This window comes from Artibeus jamaicensis, unplaced genomic scaffold (assembly GCF_021234435.1).
Source record: "Artibeus jamaicensis isolate MK-2021 breed Jamaican fruit bat unplaced genomic scaffold, CSHL_Jam_final contig_1998, whole genome shotgun sequence".
Classification (NCBI taxonomy): Eukaryota; Metazoa; Chordata; class Mammalia; order Chiroptera; family Phyllostomidae; genus Artibeus; species Artibeus jamaicensis.
Genome location: NW_026521407.1, coordinates 7,276,292 through 7,302,853, shown reverse-complemented (window position 1 = coordinate 7,302,853; position 26,562 = coordinate 7,276,292). Strand labels below are relative to the sequence as shown.

At 43.3% G+C, this 26,562-nt stretch overlaps 1 protein-coding gene across 2 annotated transcripts in view; it reads right to left on the bottom strand.

The window, feature by feature from the left end:
* PCTP (phosphatidylcholine transfer protein) overlaps nucleotides 1–6,976 on the bottom strand; it is a 131,451-nt gene extending 124,475 nt beyond the window's left edge. The window contains exon 1 of one of the 2 annotated variants that reach the window (XM_053656649.1): nucleotides 6,884–6,976. The gene's annotated coding sequence lies outside the window, so the exon portion shown is untranslated. The remainder of the gene's footprint in view (nucleotides 1–6,883) is intronic. The other variant, XM_053656655.1, reaches the window with a different exon arrangement.
* Between the last annotated feature and the right edge of the window lie 19,586 nt (nucleotides 6,977–26,562).

The following is a 26,562-nucleotide window of genomic DNA, read 5'->3' as shown; positions in this document are numbered from 1 at the left end:
CAGACACTAATGAATATAATCAGTATGGCTGGCCAATCATTCATGGCCAGGTGGTGCCAGGGGGCTCAATGCTGGCCATGGATTTGACATTGATCTCTGTACCCTGACAATTCAGATTGCAATTTTAAGCGTACATGGCACAGTCCAGTCTAAGTTTCCAAAAGATAAGCAGAAGCGACATTAATAATGGCTTAGTAGGGCAGAGCGTGGGGTCAGAGAATTCACTGACACAGTTGATATGTCTATTAAGAAAACGAATACAACCACCCTGCTTGCTTCTCACGCTGCCTGCTGACTAGTCCAACCCTGAGCCTAAGGACGCACTTGGGTCCAGTTCAACATGCCTGGCCTTGATGCGGCACCAGTAGCTGGTTCCTCTGAAGGCCGAGAACACCTGCAGCTCTCCCCCCTTATTTTAGCAACAATTTTTGAAGCAGCCAGAAGCTTACACCCAGAAGCCCTTTCAACTGTTTGTTGTGTTGTTGCTAACGGAGCCTGAGGTCTAAAAGGGGTTCCTAGGACGACGTGTTGACTAGTTATCTGCTACCCAGGAAGCCAGGGACACAGCGTGCGTAGGGGCTGCTCAGCTTAAGAGCCAGGGTCAGAGCTGGTGGTTATTTAAAGCCTCCAACAGCAGTGTCAATGTCGCTTTGACATTTTTTTAAAGATGCTTTAAGGGGCCAAGAGTCATGGCTGGCTGATTCTTCCACTTAGGCTTACTAATTTGGGATTTGGGCTGAAATTATAAACAGCTGTTTCAACATCTCCAGATTCCTAGGCAAAAAAAAAGGGGGTGACTTAGGGAATCTGCTTTTGGCCTATTCACGATTTTGGTAGTTGAGTGTTCTCCTTTGGGATTGAGACCCCAGGGAAAGTAGGGTCAGGATTTCTATTACACTTGAGACAAATAAGATGCTTCTGATTGCGAGGAATACATGTGCTCAGCAAATATGTATTGGATTTCTATGGATGGCCCATGCAATGCAGAGAGCTTACTAAAACGGCCAAAGACAATCGCTCCCAAATATGGTGCCCCAAAGAATCCATTCTTCCTTTACTTGTTCGCTTATTTAATCAGCGATGGCTATATATAGGGCACATTCTCGGTGCAGGCACAATAGACTTAGATACACAGTGAAGGACTTAGAGAAGCTTATAGGATAAATTGATCAACCAAGGGCAGCAAGAACCTTTATACTCAGATCCTGGTTATAATGGGTTGGTCTCATGTGTACAATAAGTAAGACTGTAGAGTAGAAGTTCCTAAACTCTCCCTGGGCATCAAGAACATCTTTCCAGAACATGATTCGCACACTGAGAACTACTCTTATGTATCACTATATCCCTGGTGCTTGGTACAGTATCGTTCACATTGTGGGCACTCGAATACTTACTGAATGAGGAATGAATGAATAAATGAATAAATGGACAGTGATTATGCTGACATTTGGAGGCTTTATATGGTCTTGGCACCAAGAAACACAAAACATCCAACTACAGTCCTTCTGAATCTTGGAGTGGCCATGAGTAGTACCTCCAGGGGTAACTTCAAAAATGCCAAGACCCCTAATTTTTAAAATAGGCTCAGAATACAGTGAGCTGCCAAGGTATTCACGTGATTGTTGCCTCTGAAATAATTCCATAAGGCAATATACTTCACATTTGATGTTATAAAGCAAAATAACTTTTTCCTTGATTGGCTTGTCCTTTAGAAATAGAACATGGCAAATAAGCATGTAACTCCTCCAAGCTCTGGAAAGTATGAGGTGGGACCTAAGGTCTGGCTATTATTCCCTGGGCCTTGGCTCCAATGGAACCCTCAAGTTCCTTTGCAGTAAAGCTCTCCTCGAAGCACAAGACACTTCACATCCTTAATCCTTGTCATGGAGAAAGGTGTAAATTAGTGAAACGACATGAGACTGAGAGTTATGAAGGTAAATTTCTCTTCTTTCATAAGCTTCAGGTCCCTTCTATACCCCCGGGGCAGAAGGGGGAAAGTGTGACCACTTAACAACACTTTCACATGGGAAAATAGGGAAAGTAACTTAAGCATAGCACCACAAACTTGTAAACCCTCATTTTGTAGCTGCAGCATGATACTAAGAATCCATCACAGGTTCGACTTTCAATTGACATAGTGTTCATAAGACTCCACTGTGTTTTCATTATCCTCCCTAGTAATTACCATTGTGTTTAGTAATCAACAGCGCTGATTTACGCAAGTTACTTTCAAGTCAATCACTCCAGCGCTTAAACACAATAGCTTTGAATGGAGGTATTTCCTGGGAGAACGTAAAATGTTTCCGAGTTCAGCTTTCCAAGGAAAGGCGGCTCCCGGCATGTAAGGGAAGAGAATGAAACGTTTTCTGGCAGCTGGACCAAGATAAAGTGTTCAGACAAGTGCTAGGGTGGCCTGGGAGTAACTCGCTGTTTCCTGCCTAAAATTGTGCTGCTGGATGCATTCAGCCACCTCACGCAGTGTGCTTTTAATGACTGATGTAAGTCCTGATACAGTCCTCCAGGGATCAGAAATAACCTTTAGCCATTTTGTCTGCAAACAATAGCAGGTCTGCAAGGAAAGGTACCCAGTGCAAGTGATTCCAAGGGAGCTCCTTTATATCTGACGTGTTGTCTAAGCTTCACACCACTGAGCTGGTTGCCCGTGGGTATGCGGGTATGCATTCCAACCCAAGATCTTTAATTTACAAGGGCAGATGCTAAAGTCCCATATTTCAGCAGACTAAAGGCTGGATCTAAAGCCTGGGAAGGGATGGAAAGAAGGATTGGATCCAATAGCTGGCAGTGCTATGGTCTTAACAGTGACTGAAGGAGAGGAAGATGTTCCCTTATCTATAGTGCATACATACTCTTTACCAGGTACTTTAGATCTTATTCTAAAGGTAAAAAAAGTAACTTTAATTGAGGTAAGTGGCTTTTGGAGGTGCTCATAACCATAGGCAAGGCAAGGGGAACAGCCGCTATCGCTCACAGTTGGTTGGGGCTTTCCAAGATACACCATGCAAAGAGAGAATCAAATTGGAAATAAATAGATCATCTGAAATCTGGACACCAATTCAGGCAGAGTAAGGCAAAAAAAAAAAAAAAAGTTCAAGTTTGCAGATAAAAATTGCAGGGATCATGAGAACCCATGCCAGATCTTTCTACCTCTTACCCATTCCAGGCCTGACTCTAGAATTTCAGCAGAGACCAGAGGTGGCCTCCTCATCCTTGTGAGCCCCTGGGAGAAATTCAGTACGTATGAGGTTCTAACAATTTAAAAACTTTCCCTGGGGCTGTAACTTTCTTAAGGGGAATGATGAAATGGATGAATAAATAGGCTTGTTTCGAGAACAAGGTCAAACTCACTTTCCCATTGCACTTGCCCTTGGGTGGTTGAAATGTATTCTATTGTAAACATTGCTAGAGACTAAATTTATTGTTTTCTTTTTAAGGGGCTAATTCTTCAAAAAGAAAATCAACCACCAAACCAGTTTTAGAGAGAAAAGAGTGTGGGGAGAAGATGCTGAGCGTCATTTGCAGCTTCTTTGGAGTTGCTTCTGCTCTGCTTCAGCTGAGACCCATAAACTTGCCTTTCATTTTAAGCAGGAAATCACACAGCAAGTTCACCCCCATTTATCATTAGTTCCAGCTAGATGTGTGTTTATGGAAAGAGCTTATTAACTGGATGCAATTGGATTCTCTTAAGAAACATAGTAACCTCAATTTAGGAACTCTCTGTCCATTTATATAATCTGTGATATGAATTATGATAAACAGAAACTCTAGCTCTACATTGCCAGTGGACAAAGATTTGAACTATTACCCTACCTTGCAAAATAAAAACATCCCCTTCCTTAGGCGTAGAAATTTCCAGGATACAAATGCTTGTATAAATTTCATCATATGTAATCCTCAGCATGATCCCCACAATACAAATTAAGTAACCTGGGGTTAAATGACTCCTCAAGGTCATTCAAAGCTAAGAGTTTAACCTAGTTCTATTTATTTATTTTTTGGGACCCCAGATCTGGAGCTTTTCCCACCAAACCAGAGAGATCCACAGAAATGTCTACAATCCCACCCTCTGTCACCCTGGGAACACAGGCAATGAAGTGGCCATTTGTTATTAACGTGATACAAAGTAAAACTGGCTCCCCTCCCTTGAACATTAAACATAGACTGAAGAGCTGGTCTTCGTGTAATGGACAGCAGCAAGAAAAACACCGCTTTGACTTGGAGCAGCAGAGACTTGCGAGCCATAAGTCGCAGAAGCCTGAACACGGGGCTCCGAGAGCATGGAGCTTTGGAGGACAGATGGCGGTGGAATCCTGAGAATGGGATAGCTGGCAAAACGCAACACATTTGCCCTTCAGACCTATAGAGAAGCGACGCAGACACTGGAAAAGGCAATTTAGGTCCTTTCAATGATGACAGTAATTCTGGTGCCGAGCAGCCAGCCTGCCACTATGGGTGTGTAGTGGACCGACTCCATATCCTCTCTTACTATGGGACTCTGAAGGGATAAGGCCAAATAGCTTTAGGAACCACAGGCCCTCATTTGCAGTCTCCTTGGAGGAGGCATACTTAATACCCTGGCATGGAAGTAGAGGAAAGGGAGGGAGGGTACCGGGGGACAGAGCAGACAGGTTTGTGAGATGTAGGCCTCTACAACTTAAAAAACTACTGGAGCTTGTCCGTGAGAGCACAAGTCTTACTCCTGCACCTGAGAACTGAGGCCTGGAGAGGGTCTGAGGGTGGCAGGATGCTCAGTCTACCGGCAGGGAGTATGAGCAGTTAAGAGTCCCCCCTGTCCCTGGGCACACCCAAATGACCACTTGTGTCTCTGATACCTCTCCTGGGGGACCCTAGGATGTTATCTCCTCCCCAGTGGGAATGAGGCTCTAGGCAGAAATATCAAACCTTCTCTCCCCCATAACTTCAAATATTACTTAAATGCTCATGACTCCAAAATCTTTATCTCCAGTCCAGACCCTTCTCTAGTGCTCTAGGTCAAGGTCTGGGAAACTTTTTCTGGAAAGGGTCACATAAAGTCTCTATTGCATAGTCTTCTGGCTTAAAAATAACAGTAACGACGACAACAACAAACACCTTTGAAAACTATAAAGAGCATGCTTAAACTGGTCCTGCTCCAGATTTGGCGCTCGGGCCACAGTTTGCTGACTGCTGCTTCCGGCCTCCCTCTGCATTCCTCATCTCTCCCTCTCACTTCTACAACCTGCCACATTTTTTTTCTTCAACAGCAGCTAATCTTAAAATCTAAGAGCAGCAGGATTTCTAGAGGCACCACATGTCAGGCAGGGACATGCGAAGTAGAACTGGGTGTTTCGTGTTAGTTTTCCACTGCTGCAAAGCAGACAACCCCAAAATTTCTGGCTTAACTCAAGAACCAATGTGCATTATTATCATCCCCAGGGCTGATAGGTCAGGGATTCAGAGCCGGCTTAACTGGGCAGTTCTGGCTCAGAGTCTCCCGGGAGGTTGCTGTCAAACTGTTTCACAGGTTGACAAGCAGATCCTGTGATTTATTCTAGGTGTTTTGCATTTCCATATAAACTAAACAATCTGTAAAAGAACAGAGTTGTAGGGAGTGCAAGTCCCAATTTCAAAACATACACCAAAGCTACAGTTACCAGGATCGGTGTGGTGCTGCACCGTAAATAAGTCCTTAGATGTGTAGCCAGTTGGTGTTTGACAAAGGTTCAGGGCAATTCATTGTGGGGAAGGTAGCTCGTTCAAGAAACGATGCTGAGAAAATGGACCTTTGACCCTCCCCTCATGTGATGCATAGAAGGTAAATCAGAATAAATTTTAGATATAAGCATAAGAGCTAAAGCAATAACACATTTAAAAGAAACTCTTCAACACCTTGAGTTAAGCAAAAATTTTCTAGATATAACACCAAAAGAATGGTCATTAAAAAGGAAAAAAAGGATAAATTGTATCTCATCAAAATTAGAAACCCAGCATTTCAAGAAACAATGAAAATGGGAAGTCAAGCAACAGACTGAGAGAAAATATTTGCAAAAACACTCATCTGATAAAGAGCTCGAATTAAGAATTTACAAAGAACACTTAGAACTCAGAAAAACAAACACCCAATTATAAAACAGATCAAAAGACGTGAATAGACACATCACCAGAGAAGATAGATAAACGGCTAATGCGCACAGGAAAAGACACTCAACATCAACAATAGTCTTAGAGTAATGTAAATTAACATCATTATAACTCACTAAAATATCTATAATAAGTGATAGCGACAATAACAAATATTGGCGAGAATGTGGGCCAACAGGAGCACTCTTCACTGTGGCTGGAAATAGGAACATGAGGCAGCCACTGTGCGAAACAGCTCGGCAGTTCTTCAAACAGATAAGCACAAAGTTATCCTACTCAGTTTTACTCAAAAGTCCACACCCAAGAGAATAGAAAGCATATGTACCCACACAGACTTGCCTGTGAATATTTACGGAAAGTTTAGTCATAATGCCCAAAAACTAAAGACAACCAAAATATCCACCAACTAGCAAAACAAAATGTGCTGTATCCATTTAATGGGACTCTATGCAACAAAGAACAAAACAGACTACTGTTCTTTTGATATGCACTAGAACATGGATGAACTTCAGAAACATCATGCTCAATGAAATCACCGAAAGAGACCATGTATTATAATTCTAGTCATATTAAATGTCCAGAAACGGCTCATTGAGAGAGGCAGGGATAGGTTAGTGGTTGCCCAGGACTGGGAACAAGAAGGAGAATGTCTCAATTTTTTGAAATGTAAATCACATTAAGATAGGGCAAGCTTCAGTCTTTAGAAAGCTTGAAAGAGGACTCACTTTCATTGGGGTTTACTCACGTGGCTGGCGAAGCGGTTCTGGTTGTTGGTGGGAGGCCTCAGTTTCTCTGTACGAAAGACTCCTCAAGAGGCTTCTTGAGTATCTTCACAACATGGCAGGTGCCTCCTCCTGGAGCGAGTGTCACGAAAGACAGAGAATCGGATGTCAGTTCTCCTTTCTACGACTTTCCCTCTGAAGTCAGAGCTACAGTGGTCAAACAAAGAAATCAGGAAAGAAGGCCAGGTATTAAATAATTTGCCAACGTTATACAGCTAGCAAGTGGCTGGACTTGGGTTCTGAACCCCAGAAATCTGCCTAAGGATTCATGCTTAATTATTTCCACACTATTCTGAATCTCAGTGGAGGAACACAGTGTGTACTCAAACTGAATCCCCTTGGCTGGGACCAGGATGGAGCCATCCTAGTTTGGGTGGCTGTTCATCTCCAATATTGAATAATACAGTCAACTTAATTGGCCAGGAGAAGAGTGCAGGACGTGGAGTTCTCTTGACATTATTGTAAGCACCACGAGACTCCCAAGCAATCTGTTAGGTTTTTAGTAACATGGCAAGATTGGAGACATGACCAACTTGATAAAAGAAAGCAAAAGTATTTTAGAAGTTGAAAGTTGTTGTAGACCACTCTGCCTGGTTTTAGGAATTGTATCTCTACCTCTTGTGGCTAAGGGCGAGGGACAACCTTTGGAATGCCAGCCGCAGGAGACAAAGCCTGTCTCTGGTAGCAAACGCTGCCTCAGTTTCCTCCCCCTGCTCCCAAAGCTTGGTCGGAAGTCAATGATGGGTAAGACCCCTCACAGTGGGGGGCAACCTAAGCCAGACTCAAGATCACTTGGGAGGCCTTCATGAAAGAACTCAGGGTGGGCTGCAACAAAGAGGGGCAATGGACTCTTGGAAGAAGCGCTTCCTGGCTCTAATCCCTTTAAGCCTGAATACCTGATGGGGAGAGGTGCAGCTCCTTGCCTTGCTAGCAGTGTCCTGGGGAAAAATCTGGCATCACAAAGGCTTCCTGATAAACCTGTGAAATCTGCTCTGCTAAGAGTGCTTCCATTCATATGTTAAGGGTTCAAGCAGGAAACCCTAAAACTCTGTTCCTGACAGACTCTGAAGCCCTCAGATTTCTTTGAAATGTTTTCTACTGTTTGATCCTTGCCACCCTGTATTCCTGTGTATTACAACCCAATAAAAGCCCAGGAGCAGGAGATTTGGGTCCTTTTTTTCCTTGGAGAAACTGGCCACAGCTGGCCTTTTTCCTTGAGAAACTGGCCACTGCTCACTTCTCCCCAAGATGATGTAATGTTTTGACCATATTCATTGTCATCTGTGGCACATGGGGGGACTCACGAGGAAGTCGCCCCCACAGAAAGTTAGATAACAGTATATAACAAGAGTTGGAAAACTATGACCAGTAAGCCAAATCCAAATAATCTACCCTATACATTTGGAAAATTAAACTTTATTGCAATATAACCACACTCATGGCCTATGGCTGCTTTTGCAGAGGTTAGCGGTTGCAACAGAGACCACATGACCCACAAGTCTGAGATATTTACTCTCTAGCTCTTCAAGAAAAGTTTACCAGCTCCAGGATAGACCCATTGGAAGCAGTCTCTGGGTGTCCTGCTGCCATGTCTGTTTAGAATAGGACACATAGAGCAAGAAAGTGCCACGGAAAACAGAAGGTAGGTGACTCATCAATTTTTATAGAAAATCGTGGGTGCACCAAAGAAAGAAAGTGAGGGAATAGAATATTTTCCTTGATGCTGTGGTCAAGGAAAGACTTTTGCTCAAACCAGCCATGATGAACTTGGTAAGATCAGACAAGTGTTCACCAGACACGCTGCTGAGCTGTGCATCTGCAGCTCCAGAAATGCTGGGATGAGGCTGGAATGGCAGGGGGTGCTCAAGGTAGCAAACGCCACCCATCGTGACCTTGGGGTCTTTGGCCCCTCCCTAAGGAAATGCAAGCAAACTTCAGAGAGGACAATGTAAACAGGATAGAAGACAGGAATAAACGAGCTGCATCCAGCCATTGGAAATTCAACAAATATTTATGGAGTGGATGCAGACATCATTTTGGCAATAACAGCAGGGGCAGAAATAAGAATAGCAGCAACAAAGGGGAATGTGCCTGGTTCTCATCTCATTTAACAGTCCTACAGTTTGGTACTATTGTTCTGTAGATGAGGAGGCAGAAGTTCAGAAGGCTTCCCCGGGAGGTCAGCGTCACAACTGACTGGAGGGATTGGAAGTTAATGGTGCCAGGTTTCTCTGCTCTGGATGGGGACCAGTTAGTAAATCACAGGTGCCGTGAATCCCACCAGGGCTGGCAAGGAGAAGAGAACACAGGGATCTCTAAACGCATCGCCTGCGTTGGAACAGTGGTTCACTGGCTTCCCAGCAGGCCCAGTGTACAAATCCTCCAATGGTTCATCATGTGCTGGCAGTCACTCTGGGGGTTTCAGTCCTTTGTGCATCGGCATTTATTTTCAGTCTGAAAACCACATGGGACATCTAGGACCCTGAGGCCCAGTGATGAATCACAGCAGCCAAAGGCCTTGCAGAACGGTTGACCTCTCCACTGATTGCTGGGTGAGGCTCTTCACAAGGCAGAGAAGGGATGGATAATGGGGTGCTAGAAACCAGTCTTCCCATTAAGTTTTTAAATCATAGAATCCCTGTGGTGTCCTAATCTAGGTGCCCGCTGCTGTTGTGTGGGGTGGGGAGAGCATGGCTTACTGGAGACAGAAAGTAGAAGTGATGTGACCAAGGTCACACACCTAATTAAGAGCAGAATCTAGGCTGGACCCTAGACGAATTAACTCAACATCCAGAGTGCCCCTTCCTCACCCCACTGTCACATGCTGCATTCTCTGGGGAAAACCAGGTCCATAAAGACACAAACAAAGAGTGTAGCTAGTAAAACTAGTCTTTGCTATACGCACCAAAAATGCTTCCCTCCCCCCCACCCCGTGAGTGTGTTCAGCTAAGCAAAGCTAAGACTGTTGGACAGTGGGTGAGACAGCTGGAGAGAAGACGGCTGCTTCATCCTTTGGTGCTGAGAAGCTGCTACACGGCAGCTCAAACAAGCCTGTGAGAACCAGTGGTAGCATCTCCTCCCAACCTCATACTCAGCAGCAAGCACATTGTTGGCTGGGAATCAGGCACGGTGGATGCATTAATACCACGAAAAATCAGCAAATGCTACAAATTAGGTCTCCTTCCCAGCCCTTGGCCTTGGCCCTGGCTCTGGCACCGGCCCACTACTGGAAGTGAGTTTATCAAAGTATAAAATGTGATGCTCCAGTGCCAAAGCCAAGGCCATTGTGACTTCCTTATCTGTCTGAGCAGAGGCTTTGACATGAGATTACCCTCTAGCTTCTTTTTCTCTTACCTCTTCTCTCTTCTTCCTCTCTTGCCTTTGGGCCGTACTGGGGAGACAAGTTGCCAAAATGGTTCTAGTTCCGGGGGAAGTCACTAGCCTGGGGCCACAGTTCTCCTGTTTCATTGGGTGTCTGAATCACTGGGATGGGGGGGTGAGTTAAACTATAGAGTACTGAGTATGTTCTCCAGGGCCTCCTGATTCTATTGAATCAAGAGACCTGGGCCAGAGCCTGAAAATTAGCTTCTAACAAGATCCCAGGTGATGCTGATGTTTCTCATCTGGGGACCACACTTTTAAACCACTAGCCTGAGGCCTCTTAACTGATCCCAGCTGAGTTACACCTCACAACCTTTGGACCTCAAGGTAATGCACAGTCGGCATTGATTTTAGTCCACACAAGGCAGGAGTTCTTTACCTCTCTCTGAGACAGTGAGAAGGAGCATCGCTAGACTTGTTCCCCAAATACAAAGTCCTTCAGCTTTATTATTCTGGGCACCTGGGAAGCTGGAGACACTACACAAATGCTGTGCTTACAGGTTTATAGGTACTTGGAGTTCATTTATTGAGGATCTAGCCTAGATTCTGCTAATTAGATGTCCAAAGCAATCCAGAGCCTTGTATGCAAAGCCTGTGGTCTCAGAGGACCCAAGTCCCCCTTTGCCGGTGGGAGAGGAAGGTTGGCAGTGGAGAGGCTCCCCACTTTCAGAAGCCTTTCCTGGATTCGGGGGAGAGTTATTTTGGCAAGAAGCCCAACAGCTGCTTTCAGTAAGAGTAGATTCTATAAACTGAATTAGCTATAGGTTGCTTTATAATCATTGCCATTGTTATTATTACATTAAGTTAACTGAAAGTTCAGAATGGATGAAATTATGCTCATTGAGTCTGATCAGTATAAATTATACATCGAGTTCTACCACTAGTTTTCTTGATTTTGTTAATTATCTTGAGAGTCATTTTAAAGACATTTTATAGTATATTTTATTTCAAGACATTCTGTATTTTTTAAAAAACATTTAAAATTCTATGTACAAAGCTTTTCTTAAAAATAATTACCTCTCTTATATAGTGTAATGTTTTAGTTTTATTTGTTCAATTTTTGCCTTATAAAATTTGATAATGATTGTAGATGTTTCATTTTTTAAAGATTTTATTTATTTATCTTTAGAGGAGAAGGGAAGGAGAGAGAGAGAGAGAAATATCAATGTATGGTTGCGTCTTGTGCGTCCCCTGCTGGGAACTGCCCTGCAACCCAGGCATGTGCCCTGACTGGGAATCGAACCACCATTGTTTGGTTCACAGGCCCGTGTAGATGTTTCTTAAATCCTTCTCCCAGCCCTTTTCTTCATCTCCACCTTCAAGTAACCATAAATTAGAGCCGTCTGAGTCCTATTAAAGGTAGATGTAGGTTTAGCCAATGCCAATTCCAAGAAATTCTGTTGATCAAATAACTTCCATTGTGTAAAATCAGAAGAATTTTATATAAAGAAGAAACACTGCCTCGCGGTTCAATGTAATTTCATAGATTTCTTAAATAGAAAGAAATAGGGAGCACTTTTGCTTTAAACAAAATGAAATTAAGCCATCATATATTAACATGTTCCTTTAAACACTTAGAAACCTGACCCCTGTGTTAGAAGCCACATATTGAATTTGTCAGATTTACAATAAATTTCTTATTAAGCAAGCAAAATATGAATAGTCCCTTAAACTTAAAACGGTGCATTAAAGTTTCCCAAACACCTTTGCAAACATTTAAAGCAATACATTCAGTCTGTCCAGAAAAAGTGCAGCCATTGTGAATGTAATGAGAATGGTTTGCATGGGCACTGGTGTGACCTGCCAGCCAAGGATAGTGGCCTGGAATGTGTACATGTGAACACTGACCTCACTGTACCAGTCAGTGGGGCAGGCTGATGCCATCGAGTGAGCGTGTGTACTGTGTGGCCATTGCATTCAAAATGACGGACTGAGCAGAGCAATGAATCTGCATCGAATTTTGCATTAAGCTTGAGCATTCTTCATGGAGACTATTTGGGTGATTCAGAAGGCCACAGCTATGGGGAACCGATGACTGGTAGCTCCATCGTGACAAATCGCCTGCTCATGTGTCTGTCTCATGCAGTTTTTTGGCAAAACATCGAATCAGCCAGGTGACTCAGCCCCCTAAAGCCCAGATTTGTCACCCTGCTACTTCTGGCTTTTCCCAAAACTGAAATCACCTTTGAAAGGGAACAGATTTCAGACCATCCATGAGACTCAGGAGATTAAGTTGGGCAGCTGATACCGGCTGAGAGAACTGGTCCCAAGGAGCCTAATCTGAAGGGGACTGAGGTGTCATTGTCCTATGCACAATGTTTCTTGTATCTTGTTTCTTCTTCAATAAATGTCTCTGTTTTTCATAGTACATGGCTGGGTACCTACTGGACAGACCGCGTATCAATTTAAACATGTCTGCTTCAGTGCCATGTTTCCCCATGTTAAAGAGAAGGAATCTGAGGATTGGAGGGGAGGTGGCTCAGATGCCACAGGTAGTAACTCAGGAGGCATCTTCTGACTTTTCCTGAACCCTCACCACTTAGCATGTGGTCCAAGGCCCAACAACATGTAGACACTGGAAGTTTGTTAAAAAAGGCAAAGTCTTAGATCCTACTATGGACATAAAGAACCACTATCTGCTTTTAATGTGATTCCCAAAATATCCACATGACACTAAAAATTGAGAAACTCCACTCCAAGTCATGCCCCTCCACCCTGATCAGAAGCTAGTCGTCCACGGCTCTCCCGGTCCTCCCCAGGGCCCCCACCTCTAACCAGGCACAGGCCAGAGCCGTCTTCACTCTCTTCCTTGGCACCAGCACCAGGAACCCTGTGATACTGCAGACCCCTGACTCATCGGAAGTTAGATCTTAACCAGATACCAGCAATCACTGTGTAGGAATCCATATGGGGAGATGGAACTGGGGAGGAGAGGGGGTAGATCCTGTTAGAGGTGGATAGACTGTGAAAGAGGCCATGGCTACCCAAGTTAAAACAATGCTGCAAAATGCTTCCCTTCACTCATCTGCCTCCTGTACCCAAAAACCTGTGGTCAAAGCCTCAGAGTCCTGAGACACACAGTGTAAGGGAGAGGCCTGGACCCTACTGCCCGGAGTCCACTTAGAAGTAGATACACTTTTCAGCCCAAAGATATAGTCTGACTATAGCACTGTTCTAATACTATTTACCATTTGTTAACACTTACAGTGCATGCACCACCATGCAGGTTAATTTTTGTTTGCTGCCTGTATGTTGAAGGTGCTCTTACCTCCACCTAACAGGTGAAAACCCTGACGTACAGATCTACAGCTAATGCTCAAATTTTATAAAAACTTGATCAGATTGATTTAACCTCTTAGACCTTTCTAAGGTCTGATACGTACCAAAGAGTGTCCTAAAAGAGTTCTATAGTCGATATTATTTTTTCCTGAAAACAATGAAATACTTTCTGAAAAAGGGAACTGGGTTGGATTAGGATCAGAAGCTCTGGGTGGGAGTCCAGGCTCTGTGCTGTCCCACACCCATGACCTTGGCAGGTATCTAACCAACCTGATCGTGAGCTACTTCTTGTGCAAGGTTGGAAAAGTATCGCCTTTCTCTGAAGGTTTATTTAAAGCTAAAAAAAAAGCAAAAAAGCAGTAAGTCTACTATTACTTATGATAACGCCTGGCACATAAAAGGCACTTATTCATTAAACCCTAACACATAGAGTTTATACATTTATTGGGATACATTTGATATGCACGCTCATGTTCCTTCCCTCTTCCATCCTCCTCAACCAACTTCCAATGGCCTAACATAACACCTTCCCTAATATCTTGGTTTTAACTCAAAAAGTTGATGGGTGTCTCCTCCCCTCAGTAACTCAGGCCGGGGACAGAAATCTGTGGCTCAGATGTGACAGAGCCCAAGTGAGATGGGTAATCAGATTCCCACATCACACAGGGAATATGTAACCGGGAGGCGAAATGGAGGAAGACAGTCTCAGAAACAGACCTCCTGGGTCAGCCCTGCCCTGTGTCAGTTGTGCAACCTTGGAAAGGTGCTAAAACTCTCTGTGGTTCAGGCGTTTTGTTTCTAAGATGGAGGTAATCACAACACATATCTCCTAAGATTGTTACAAGCATTAAATAATATGCACCACACCTAAGTGCTTAGCCTAGTGACTGACGGATCCAACAAAGGTGGTTTTCCCGTGGTCAGTGAATGTGCAAGCAGGCAGGGACCCGGACTATGGTGGTTTCCACTGGTCTCCGTGTGAGATGGGAACCTTAAGGCCTCAATGGGAGCCTTCCCATCTGGTGGCCCCTAGCTGTCTGGATACGCCCTGCGAAGCCTGCTGTTGTTTCTGCAGGTCACAAATGAGAAAGTCTTTGGTCTACCCCTTGGATCTCTTCATGGTCATCTGGAAAGAAGTTGTTTCTATGTCAAAAAATACAGGTGGATTTCTGGTTAAACATAACAGACTCAACACATTTCTGCTCCCTCTCAAAACTCCAGTAAAATGATAGCAAAGTGGAAACTCACAACGAGAACAGGAAAAAAAAGACATTTGATTTAAAAATTCATATTTTTAAAGTGTTAATATTTTTGCAGATGAAAAAGGATAATTGCATGATCACAGACTTACTGGAGGAAATGCTGAGACCAAACACTGCGAAGGGAAATCAAAGCAAAGCAAGCTTCTTTGGGATTTCAAGGTTCTACAAAGGCTCGGGAATTTTAGATGGCAGCTCCTCAGAAGGCAGAGTTGAAGGGAGGGACTGGAACGGATGGGTTGGCAGTCTGCACCCGAGCAGTCAGGTCCCCAGCCTCTCCTTCCTCCTGGGCAGCCAAGGGAGTCCTTCCCTGACCAAATGGGACTGAGAATGGGAGGCTCAATCTCTGAGGATGTGAACTACAGAGGCCCTGAACAGGGACCTCAGAGCACAGGGTGAATTGCCAGACTGAACACAGGGCTGTTAAAATGAACGTGTACATTCTGAATGGTATGATCATTGCCTCCCTTTTACTGCTCCCAGATCTGGGTCGGATGGACTGATTATACCCCTGGGCAGGATCGGATAATACTTCTGCAGAGAAGCAGGCTGGCCCCCTGGGGGGAAATTCCTACCGGTACGGAGATTTCACGTCAGGAAAAACCTCTCTCAGGCCCGATCATCCCATGATGATGCCCTAATGTTTAACACCCTCTCTCTGCACCAGAGTTCCCTGTTGGCTTATAAATACTTTATTTAACCAAAGAACGCCAGATGTTTAAGGAAACTTCCTGATGAGAGAGGCAGAGATCAGAACAAATAAACTAAAGAAGAAAAGTAGGCGAAAGGAGCAATTTCCATGGAACAGAAGAAAGCTGAAAATAACAAACTATAATTTCCATCCTTTTAAGATGAAAAAAAAATATTGTATCCACAGAGCAAAACCTGATGTGTTCAGAGAAGAGTTCATGGAAATAAACCAATATAATTTTAAAAAACCTGTTCTTGTTCAAAGTCAACTGAAGGCCTGGAAAATAAAATTGAGGTAATCTTCTATAATCTAGAGGAAAGTCAGACATGAAAAAATAAGAGAGGAATATTTGAAAACTAGAGGAGGGAATGCTAAGACAAATTAAAGATGGCTAAGAATCCTTTGCTGCTCTTGGGGACTTGTTAAATACAGTGTCAGAGGTGTGGTCTAGGGCACCTTGACCTAGGACTTCTGAGGCTAGGTCAAAGGGCACCCTGCAACTTCTACCTAGGCCTCCTACATTACTACGCTTGAACCCAGCCTCCATACTCTAAGGAAGCTCAAGCAGCCCTGTGCAGAGTTCCATGTGGAAAGGTGCCATGGACCCCATCAATAGCCACCACCGACTTGCCAGCCTCGTGACTGAGCCATCTTGAAAGGGGGTCCTCTGGCCCCATTGCAGAAGCTTTAGTGGTTCCACAGGCAGCAGAGATGAGCCATCAAACCCTGCCTGAATTACAGGTTTGTGAGTGACGTGAATGGTTGCTATTGCCCAAAGTCACTGGGTTCTGAGATGGTGTGTTATATATCAATAAATAACTGGAACAAGGGCCAACATTCGACTGATAAGAATTTTAGAAAGTGAAATGAGGAAAAAGAGAGAAAACAATAGAAGGAAGGAAACTTTCAAAATAATAATACAAAAAAAAATTCCCAGAACTGAGTCTCCAGATTTAAACCAAAAGAAAAACAAAATACTGACTGCCCAACACAAAGCATTAAAAGAACTCCTATTCTAACGCACAGTGTCATAAAAGGTCAGAATACTAGGGATAAAGAAATAATCCTAAAATCTTCCAAAGAGGAGGAAAAAAGAGGGGCTGAGAGGGCTGCATAGCAATATCAGAGATCGAATTGTTCATATCAGCAGCGCTGGCAGCATTGCTTCCAGACTACTGGGGAAAAAGAATTTTTAAACCCAGAATTCTATGCTCAATGAAACTATTAATCAGTTGTGAGGGGAGAATAAAGACATTTTTTTTTTTTACTTGCAAGTTCTCAAAGATTTGTTCTGCCAGTCAAGATAAAGGAGTTCTGGGCTTCGGGACGCAGGGATGTAGGAATTCCTGAGAGGCAGGTGCAGGGAAGTCCCTCTGAGCCAGCTGAGCAGCAGGCCCCCTGAGAGCAGAGCCAGCAATTCAGTTTGGAGACTGGAGGACTCCAAGAGCACAGGAACAGCAGGGGGCATCAGTCAGTTTCCTGGTGGTTTGACCACATTGAAAGTTTTCCAAAGAAAAAAAAAAAGAAAGTTTTCCAGTTCTGAAAATGCTTAACGTTTCAATGAGTGATAGGTAGATGAATAATTATGCAACAATAAAACATTAAAGAAGCCATCCATCCTTAGGAAAGCAAAAAGTTATGGAGAAAAGAAATGTAAATACTATATTGTACAGACTTCACTATAATGATGTTTGCATGGTCATTATTGTGTAAACACAGACTATTGAACATTGTGAAACTGTGATGTCATTATACTATAAGAATGTGAGAAAGAATGGACGGCGATTCAAGAGAGATGAACTGGTCTCCTGCCATGCTAAGAAATTATTAGCTAATATCTGAAATTGAACAATCAAGAGAAAGTAGTCCAAGCATGTTATTTGAATATAAGGCAATACATTTACACTTAGGCCTGTGTAACTCATACCAATTTTTTTTGAGAAAGAGAACTGGTTTAGAGAGAGTAGGACCAAGACCAGGGTAAGACAAGTAAGGTGCCCGGGCTCAAAACTGAAGTGCACAGCTCTGAGTGAGTACCAACTTGCACTTTGCACCCTTGACACTGTGCCTCACCCTAGTCCCAGCCATAGGGGAGAGCACTGGTTATCATAAGAGTGGTGATAGAAAGAAGACAAGGAGGAAACAGAGAAGATGGCGGGAGGCTCAAAACTGTATAGGTCCCATCCTAACAGGTGGAATGAATGGGACACCTTTAAATCCAACCTGAACAGATGAGTAGGCTGTTGCATGGTGGATAAAAGAAAGGCATTCTAGGGTCAGTAAACAAATGCAAAAGAACAAAGGCAGGTATGTGACATTGGGGGAAATGAACATAACTATGAAGAAGAAGGAAAAAGCAGAATTTAATAGGATCTTATTATGAATCATGTTCAAAAATACTGGGTTGGATTCTTAACATGTGGTTAGACTCCAAAAAGAATTAGCTTCTAAAGCAGAGGAAACTAATTTAAGGACACCTTACAGTCGATGGCCTTTCTCTCCAGGGTCTGAAAAAAACAACAGCCTAGAAGCTTCCATTTGTTAGCTTCAGTGGATTGATAGTATTGGCCCACAGAAGGCCTTAAGACAGCTGATATGAAGGGTATTCAACAGGCATAGGGGACGCTTCCGCTCAGAAAGGCTCAATATGAGTTCTGTGAGTCTGCACAGTGGGGCCGAGTGGGTGGATGCCTGCCGAGGAGAACTCTGTCCCCTGACACAAGGAGAGCACAGCTGGTAGGTGCCACGGGGCTCTCCCTGCTCCGCAGTGGCTTCCTCTTGAGTCCCTGGGAAACAGATCAGGAAGTTTAAGCAGGAGAGGCTCAGAATTCATGATGATTGAGATATCACTGTGAAAGCAAACAAACAGCCCAAGATCCTCTAAATAAATGGTAGACAATGTTTTGTTTGCCTATTGACTGGCTTAGCATAATATTTTCCCAATCTTGGTCCCGTATCAATTTCTGACAGTACAATTGAAAGCTGATGCAGGAGCACATTGTCTACAGGGCCAGCCAAGGAAATTGGGAGCTTGGTCAGTGGCTGTAAATATCCTCTTGGTATTTCGATTTGTTTATTCTGAAGTGCTCTCTCAGGGGCTGAGAGGGTTCTGGGACACACTGGCACCAGGTCTGCAGTGGGAAAGATCAGTTGCTGAGATAAGGGTTGGGGTCCCGCCTTGAGACGTGCCATGAAAAAAAGATCTGATTTAGCCATTAAATCCCCTGAAAGGGTGGTGAACATGACTATAACAATGGGGTATTCAGAAGAACACTTGGTAGGCAGGAAAGGGATGTTCAAACACAAACGCAACAGATGCTTAGGGGACTTGAACTGTCACTCCCTCTTCTTCCAGGGACACTGATTGAACCTTGGTAAGAAGACTACAGAAATAGATTTCTACTTTCCATGACCCAAGAGGTGGTGGAGACCCAAAACTGAAGCCAGAGCACAGCAAAATCGGCTGAAGATTTGTCTCCAATACAAATGTAGTCCTGGTCCACATGGTTCACTGTGGGTGGTCCGGTCTGAACTTAGAGGGAATGAGCTCATCCATCCTTTTTGTTTTTAAGTTTCCTGATGAACATGAGGACTCCAGGAGCAAGGTCATTGGCAGAGAGAGAAGCCCATTAAAAAAATAACATGTGCAGAAACAAACTTACATAGAAGGAGGGAGAACGCTAAAAGAAGATTCACTAAGATTTACAGAATGCCAGAAGGATTTACATATATCCTTGGTAGGCTGTCCACAAAAGGTCCAAGAGATACTCTGAAAGTGAGTACACACACACCAAGAAGAAGTAAATTAAAGAACTCTTCAGTATCTGCGATTCTTCAGTCTGAAATCTCTTGTTTGTATTTAGTGTGGAGTGTTTTCCCTAAAGGATATCCTGTTTGAGATTAGTATTGGCTGGTTCCTCTTAACATCCTTAAAGATACATGCAGAAAAACTAAATAAACCCCCACCCCTTCAATTGCATGCCAAATGATTTGTCTAGAGGCTGTCAGGGGAGAGTTACATGAACCAAAACATATTCTCATCTCCCCTTGCAGGTTTCTGCTATAACCAAGAGTCCCTGACAGCTTCCCAAGAGGAGAGGGAATCTTGATCCCACTATGGGCATCATAGAGAGGGGCAGTGTAGCCTTGGAATTATACAAATCTGAGACCAGTTCCTGGCTTAGCTCTTGCATGATAAGATTTACATCAAGCAAATCTGTGCCTCTGTTTACTTGCTTTGTAAAATGAGGATGAACGTGTATCTCATAGGGCCATTGGGAGAATCAAATGAGCAAGTGTATGTAGTTTATAATGAACCTTTAACACATTATTATTATGCATAATAATAACTATTATTATTATGCATATTTCTTCCATCAACCTGAAGCTATATTGACCTCCCAGAATTAACAGCTGAAAAATAAAGTGATTGAAAATACTATTTTATATAATTTAACTTGACAATTGTGTATTCTTTATGTGCTCTTGCTAAACAAGGTCAATTTTTCTTGTCATCATCAAATTTAAAATGTTCAATTTCTTGACCACTATTTCTATTGGCTCTTCTTTAAGCAACACTCTGAAGGGATAAAATACCAAGTGCCCTGAACACTGTATGGAAAGTGGAGACTTAGAATGCGAGACAAAGATTCTGTGTGGCCGGCCCAGTAGCCTTCCTAACTGCTCTCCCTGCCTGCTGATTTACATAGTTCATTTCCACAGAAGGAAAGTTGGATAATGTTGTCTACCACTCCATTTCTCTTCTGTGTTCCTCCTGATATCTATGCTGAGTCTTATTTAACAACTTTCACTTCCCTGTGAGGTTTTGCCTGAAATGAACCTTCAAAACCCCTGCCACACGTGTCTTAGGTCAGGTGTCCCTCCTTTGGGAAGTGTTTCCAATACTCCTTCCATGCCATCCATCCTCCTGAAAGACGCCCATCCTATGTGACTTGTAAGAGCCTGTATTTTTTACCATGGCACTAATTTCCTGGCATTGTAAATGCACAAGTGCAGGTTTTCCCTATGATATTAGGAGTATCTTAAGGGGGGAATTACGTCAAACATCCTTTTTATGTTTCTGAGACCTACTATAGTGCCTAAGCATAGCATAGATTTACCGTATGTTTCTTATGAATAAACAAATAGGCAAAAAAAAAATTCTGTGAGCTAAAATGAATGGCCAAATCAGAGCAGTTTGCTTTGAGGAGATTTTTAAGATACAATCAGACAGCTCTCCTTTTAGGATACTATGAAATGGTAGGCTTGGCAGAGTATGAATGAGAAGGGACCTGCACCCCATCTGGTCCTCTTTTTCTAGGTCTGAAGCTGGGGGTACGGGTGGAGGGAGAAGTAACTTCTTTAGAAGGGCAGAGACAGTGAAAGGGAGGCAGTAACTGTTGTTGAGCACTTATCACACCCCAGGACTGTGACAGGCGATCTGAACATATATCATTTTAGCTTCATGATAATCATGTGAGTTTGGTGTTTTTAATGCCCCTTTGCAGATGAAAAAACTGAAAATTGGGGGGGTTTAAATGACATTTGAAGATCACATGATTTAGCCATGACAATGCCAGCATTTGCACCCAGACTCTCCCGGGTTCCTTTACCCACGCTTCCCCAAGGGAGAACGAGTAATTGTACAATCAAATGGTGTGGGTTACACAAGAAAGTGTGTGCATACCACCTCTTCCTGGGGCCATTTTACTGAAAGACTGTTGGGAAAATACTATATTTATATTAAAACAACACAGTGTTAAATGCTTGATCTGTGTACAGATTCAAGATAAAGAGATGCTTCCCAGTGCAATTCTGAGTGGAAGCAACTCCCATGCCCATCTAACACCTGTGAGGCCAGATGTCTCCAGGATGCCGAGGGCCAGTGTAATCAAACCCCTGATGCTGACCAACTGCAGCCTCAAATGACTGCAGGATGTTCTTCAATTAATTTCTTGTGCTTTAGAAGCTAATATTTTGTCAAGAATCTAACTATGTATTAAGAATCCAACCCAGTGTTTTAGAACCTAATGGCCTTAAATGTTTTCAGATTTAGGGCTGATTGATTGCTTTGGGCTGGACTTCCAGGCTTGCAGGTTGCAGACTCTCACGCTCTGGGGTCATCAGAGCCACTGTATGGAAATGCTGGGGAAGGCCTGGACCACTGTCAGGAAAGCAGCAGATGCATGCCAAGAGTGGGGAGGAGGCTAATGACGCATCACCCTCCGGACTGTGGGACCCATGCAGCGGAGGCTCCAGCTGTGACCCACGCGGTCCAGGAAGGGAGACAAAACAGCCAGAGCTCATCTGTGCACTTGGGAGCTTAAGCCTGTCCAGGAAGACATTTCCAAACCCCAAACACTGGACACGTCCCCTTCCAACTGAGAAGCAGACTGTGGCTCAGGGACGTGCAGTCTGGCCAAGGAGACTTAGCAAAGCCAGTGGTGTCTGAACCATCTGGAATGGGAACTCTGAGGACAAAAGTCTGCAATGTCTCTTTCCAAGTTGAACTCAGATGCCTCGTTAACAAATGGTATTTTGCTGGAGTCCCTCCCCAATTTATATTTCACTGGTCGCTTCGCTTTTGAACAGAGTCACAGAATTGTCACGTAACCCTGAGACTTTAATTCTAAGTCACATCCAAAAACTATTCCATATTCAGTCTACATTATGATGCATTGTTTTCACATTTTAGCACCTCTGATATTGGGATGTCTTTTAATATCGATGTGCCATAATCTAATGGGCCATATTTTTTTCTATATTAGTGTCACATTAAATAATAATATTATTTGCCAATAATGTCTTGAATGCAAATATGTACTGTGCTTTTACTGCTGGGTTCCATATAAACACTCTGTGTTTATAAACTTGTATGTGTATGTAAGTTTAATGAGTTTCAAATAAGCTATAAGTTTAATATGTAAGTTTAATAAGCTGTTGAAACTTGTCTTCTTATGAAATCTTCAAATGAAGCCCCATATGCCAGAGAAGTACAAGGAACTGTCATGGTTGAAGCATGAATAGAGTCCCTTACACGTACAAAGGTCCAGTGAGCCTTCCCTGGTGTTCGCTGAGGCAACTGACCAGTGTATGGCAGATGGACTAGGCCATAAATGGATGCAGGTATAATTGCAAGGTACAATGTATTAAAATTGATCTTATTGTCTATTTCCTACCTACCTCCAACTAAATGTCAAGAACAGGGAGTTTCTGTGTCAATAATAAAGACTTACATAACTATTGGACCATGTAAATAATATAAATACATATAACTTTGATAAATTTTAAAATACAAATACAAACAACAGAAATAAATCTGTGTGGTTTAGATAAAGCTGTTTTTGGAACTAAGTCAATCAAAATTAGTAACTGTAAAAATATGAATTAGCACATAATTAATTAAGTACTTGACATATAGAAACAGAACAAGAATAACAAAAAATACTAAGCAAAGTAAAATATAGGAACCAATAAAAATAGAGGCAGAAATTAATTATAAACAAAAAGAATTAGATGCATGCCTGACCTGAGTCTGAAGAAGAACAGTAACTGAAATGAACAACAGCAAAATAGGCAAATTGCTACCTTATCAAGAGAAGATTGAGAAGGAATAAGAAGAGGGAGATAACCATAAAGAAAAAAGAAATAAAAATAATGATAAGCAATAAGTTGCCGAAATGTATACAAACACACTTTAAAACCTGAAAGTAATAGACTCTTTTCATGAAACAAATAGAAACTGCCCAGATGGACTCAAGGAAGGAAACTTAAACAGACCAATTGGGAAAGTCATCAAAGTGCACCGGTGGCTTTAAACTGCTGGTGGGAAGTCGATTCCATGTTACGATAGTATAGCCACCACGGCAGCGGCATAGGTGTCCAACAAGGTTGGCACTTAAGGCCCAGGCTAACTAATGTGTATCAATACAGAAATTAGAAAATAAATATCACAGACTTTAGCGGGACATTGCATAATGACGTATCAGGGCTGTCTGAAGCTTGTTTAGAAACCCAAGGATAATTCAATGTTAAGAAATGTGTTCTTACAAGTCATCACGTTAATAAGTGGAAGGGCCAAAAAGCTACACTCTTTTTAGTAGGTGCTGAAAGGTCGTAACAGATACTTCTTGAAAAAGGAAAAAATTAGTATCTCAAACTATGCTCTCTGCTTAATGATCAACTATTACAAATATTTCCATAAAGTGCGGGGGCAGGAAGCTAGGGAGGCTGTTATCACAGCTTTTATGTAACTTCTTTCTCAAAATGCTTTCAAATGTGTCTGACACAAAAAAATAATTTAGAAGTTAAAAAATTAGATCAGGGAAAATGATCATTATTTATAAATGATGCGATTTATGCTTGGAATAAGAGAGGTCTCTCTCAGACGTAGGAGAGTACCTACAGCAAGAAGCAGACTGCCTGCGAGCCAGGAAGCAAGTCCTCGTCAGACACCTGCTCTGCTGGCACCTTGATCTTGGACTTCCCAACCTTCGAAACTGTGAGAAGTAAATGTTCCAGCCATGCAGTGTGCACTGACTGAACTAGAAATAGTCATTCCCAGGGCCTAATCCAACACCAAAACCCTGTGGGCATGTTCATTTTTGGAAATTGCCAGGAAAGGGGGTTTTATAATAAATTATACCCTGGGTTTCAGAAGTGTTTATATCTTGGAAGCCTCCTAAATCACTTCTGAAACAGCTAAAGTCCCTCATCACTCCTTTATGCTGTAGGGATTCCAAAGGATTCCAAGACACCAGCCACCCAGCAAGAGCCATGCATGGAACATATCAGCCAAGTGAGAGAGGCAGAGAAAACGCCACCTCATTCAGCTGCTGTGTTGGATTCAGAGTCTTAAAGTACCAGAGATGGAACTCCTCAGACATCATCGAGTCAAGCTTGGCCTCCTGATTTATACTCAGCCTGGCTCCAAACCGACTCAGAAACCAGAAGTGCAGCAGGGCAAGGATCAAGACAAACAGGGTCTGACATTTTCAAAAACAGTGAAAGCTCAGTTCTTCCGTCTGCCCAGCTGTTGAGGAAACCACAACACAAACAGCTACAAACATAAACCGTGACCTGGGGCTGTCAGTGCCTCAGGCCCCACCGAACAAACAAAGACGAAAGTGAACAGAGAGTCACAGGATTAGGTCACTGGACTCTGGACTCCATGTGTCCCTCCTTGGTGACCAGAGAGATCTGTGGAGATCATACACTGTGGAGATCATGCACTGCCCATCCTGCCCTGGTGATGTTAAGCCAGCCCAGCCCAGGCCACGTGGTGAGCCCCTCCTAGGTGGATAGATTCATCACACTCATTCAGTTAGAACAAACACTGGAGTTCCAACTGTTTCACCAACTTGTTCTCCCTTTCTGAACCTGACCCTGATCCCGGCTGTAAAGCTCCTCTCTCTGTGGAACCAAACTCATCCCTGGAGCCTGGCACTTGACATATGTTTCTGTCAAGGAGAAATAAACGTTTGTCTCTCCTCAAGTTTCTTTGGCTGCTCTAATATTCAAACAGACATGAGACAGAGTAGCAAGAGAAACAACCAAACTTAATATGTACATATGAATGGGAACCCCACGTATACAAGACAGTCAGACCTCGCATGCATGAGAGGTTCAGACACAGAAAGGCAACATGGGTATATAAGACATTCGGAGCTAGGGATAAGGTGAGGTGCCTTGGGGGTGTCAAAGGGTCATTACGGAATGATAAAAGAGCAGATAAATAGTTTAATAAATAGAAGTTTGTCCTTCCATACATAGCTGGGTAAAAAAGATGATAGCTGATAATCTCTTATTATGGGCAAGGCCCCTAATTCAAGTTCTTCTAGGAAGTTAAATCTGAAGCTAAAATTGCCACAGAAGCACGTCTTGGGGGGAACCCCCACATTCTCTAGAACTGGCCTCCAACTTCCCTCCTCACACCTACCTACACCTGAGTTAATGCCCGTTCCAAGGAACTCTCAATAAACATTCTACCTAAGTGAGCCTGGTCTCCAAGGCCATGACCTGGGACAAGCCTGTCAATGCTGTAGCAACAATGAGGCTGGCCCTTGGACCTACTTGGACCTAGTTTGGAGGGGGCTGGGACATCTGAGGGAGATCAGTGCAGGATGCAGTAGGATATTAGAAAAGTACTTTGGAGCCAACTTGTAAAGAGCCTTAAATGCTAAGATATTGAATATTATCCCAAAGAGAACTTGGACTTTTTATAGGTTTTAGAGAAGACAGAACCCTTGATCAGAACAGTCTGCTTTTAAAAGACCACCCTGGAGACAACGTGGAGAATGGGTATGACTGAGACCAGACTATGAGTGAGATCAATTCACAGGGGTGCAGAGCTAGACAGGTGTCTGTTTCTATTGGTTATGGCCATGAGGATGGAGAAAAGTGAGCAAAATCCTAAGAGCGTAGAAGTGAATTTGACAGATGGAAATCTTGAGATGATCTGAAACAGAGAGGAGCCTAGGTTTATAGGTATAGTAGGTTTTATTGTCCCCTCCAAAATTCCTGTCCACTCAGTACCTCAGAATGTTACCTTATTGGGAAATAGAGTCTTTACAGATGTCATTAGTTAGGAATCTCTAGATGATATCACACTGGGTGTTGGGTGGGCCCTACATCCAATGACTGGTGCTCTTACAGAACCAGGAGAAACAGGGAGAAGGATGCCATGTGCGGGAGGTAGGCAGAGAATGGAGATGTGCGACCATAAGCCAAGGAATGCCCGGAGCCACCAGAAGAGGACAGAGGCAGGAAAGGATCCTTCTCTAGAGTCTTCAGAAGGAGCACAGTCTTTCTGACACCTTGATTTCCAATGTCTGGCCTCAAACATTGCAAGGGAATAAGTTTCTGTTCTGTGAAGCCACCCAGCTTGCGGTGCTCTGCTATGGCAACCCTGGGAAATCAGCACAGTAGGGAGGCCAGGGGGAGAGACTGGAGAGACAGCTGGGAGACACTGGGCACCAGCAGCACCTGGGAGCAGAGAGGGAAAAATAAAAATTGGTAACGGAGCACTTACTAT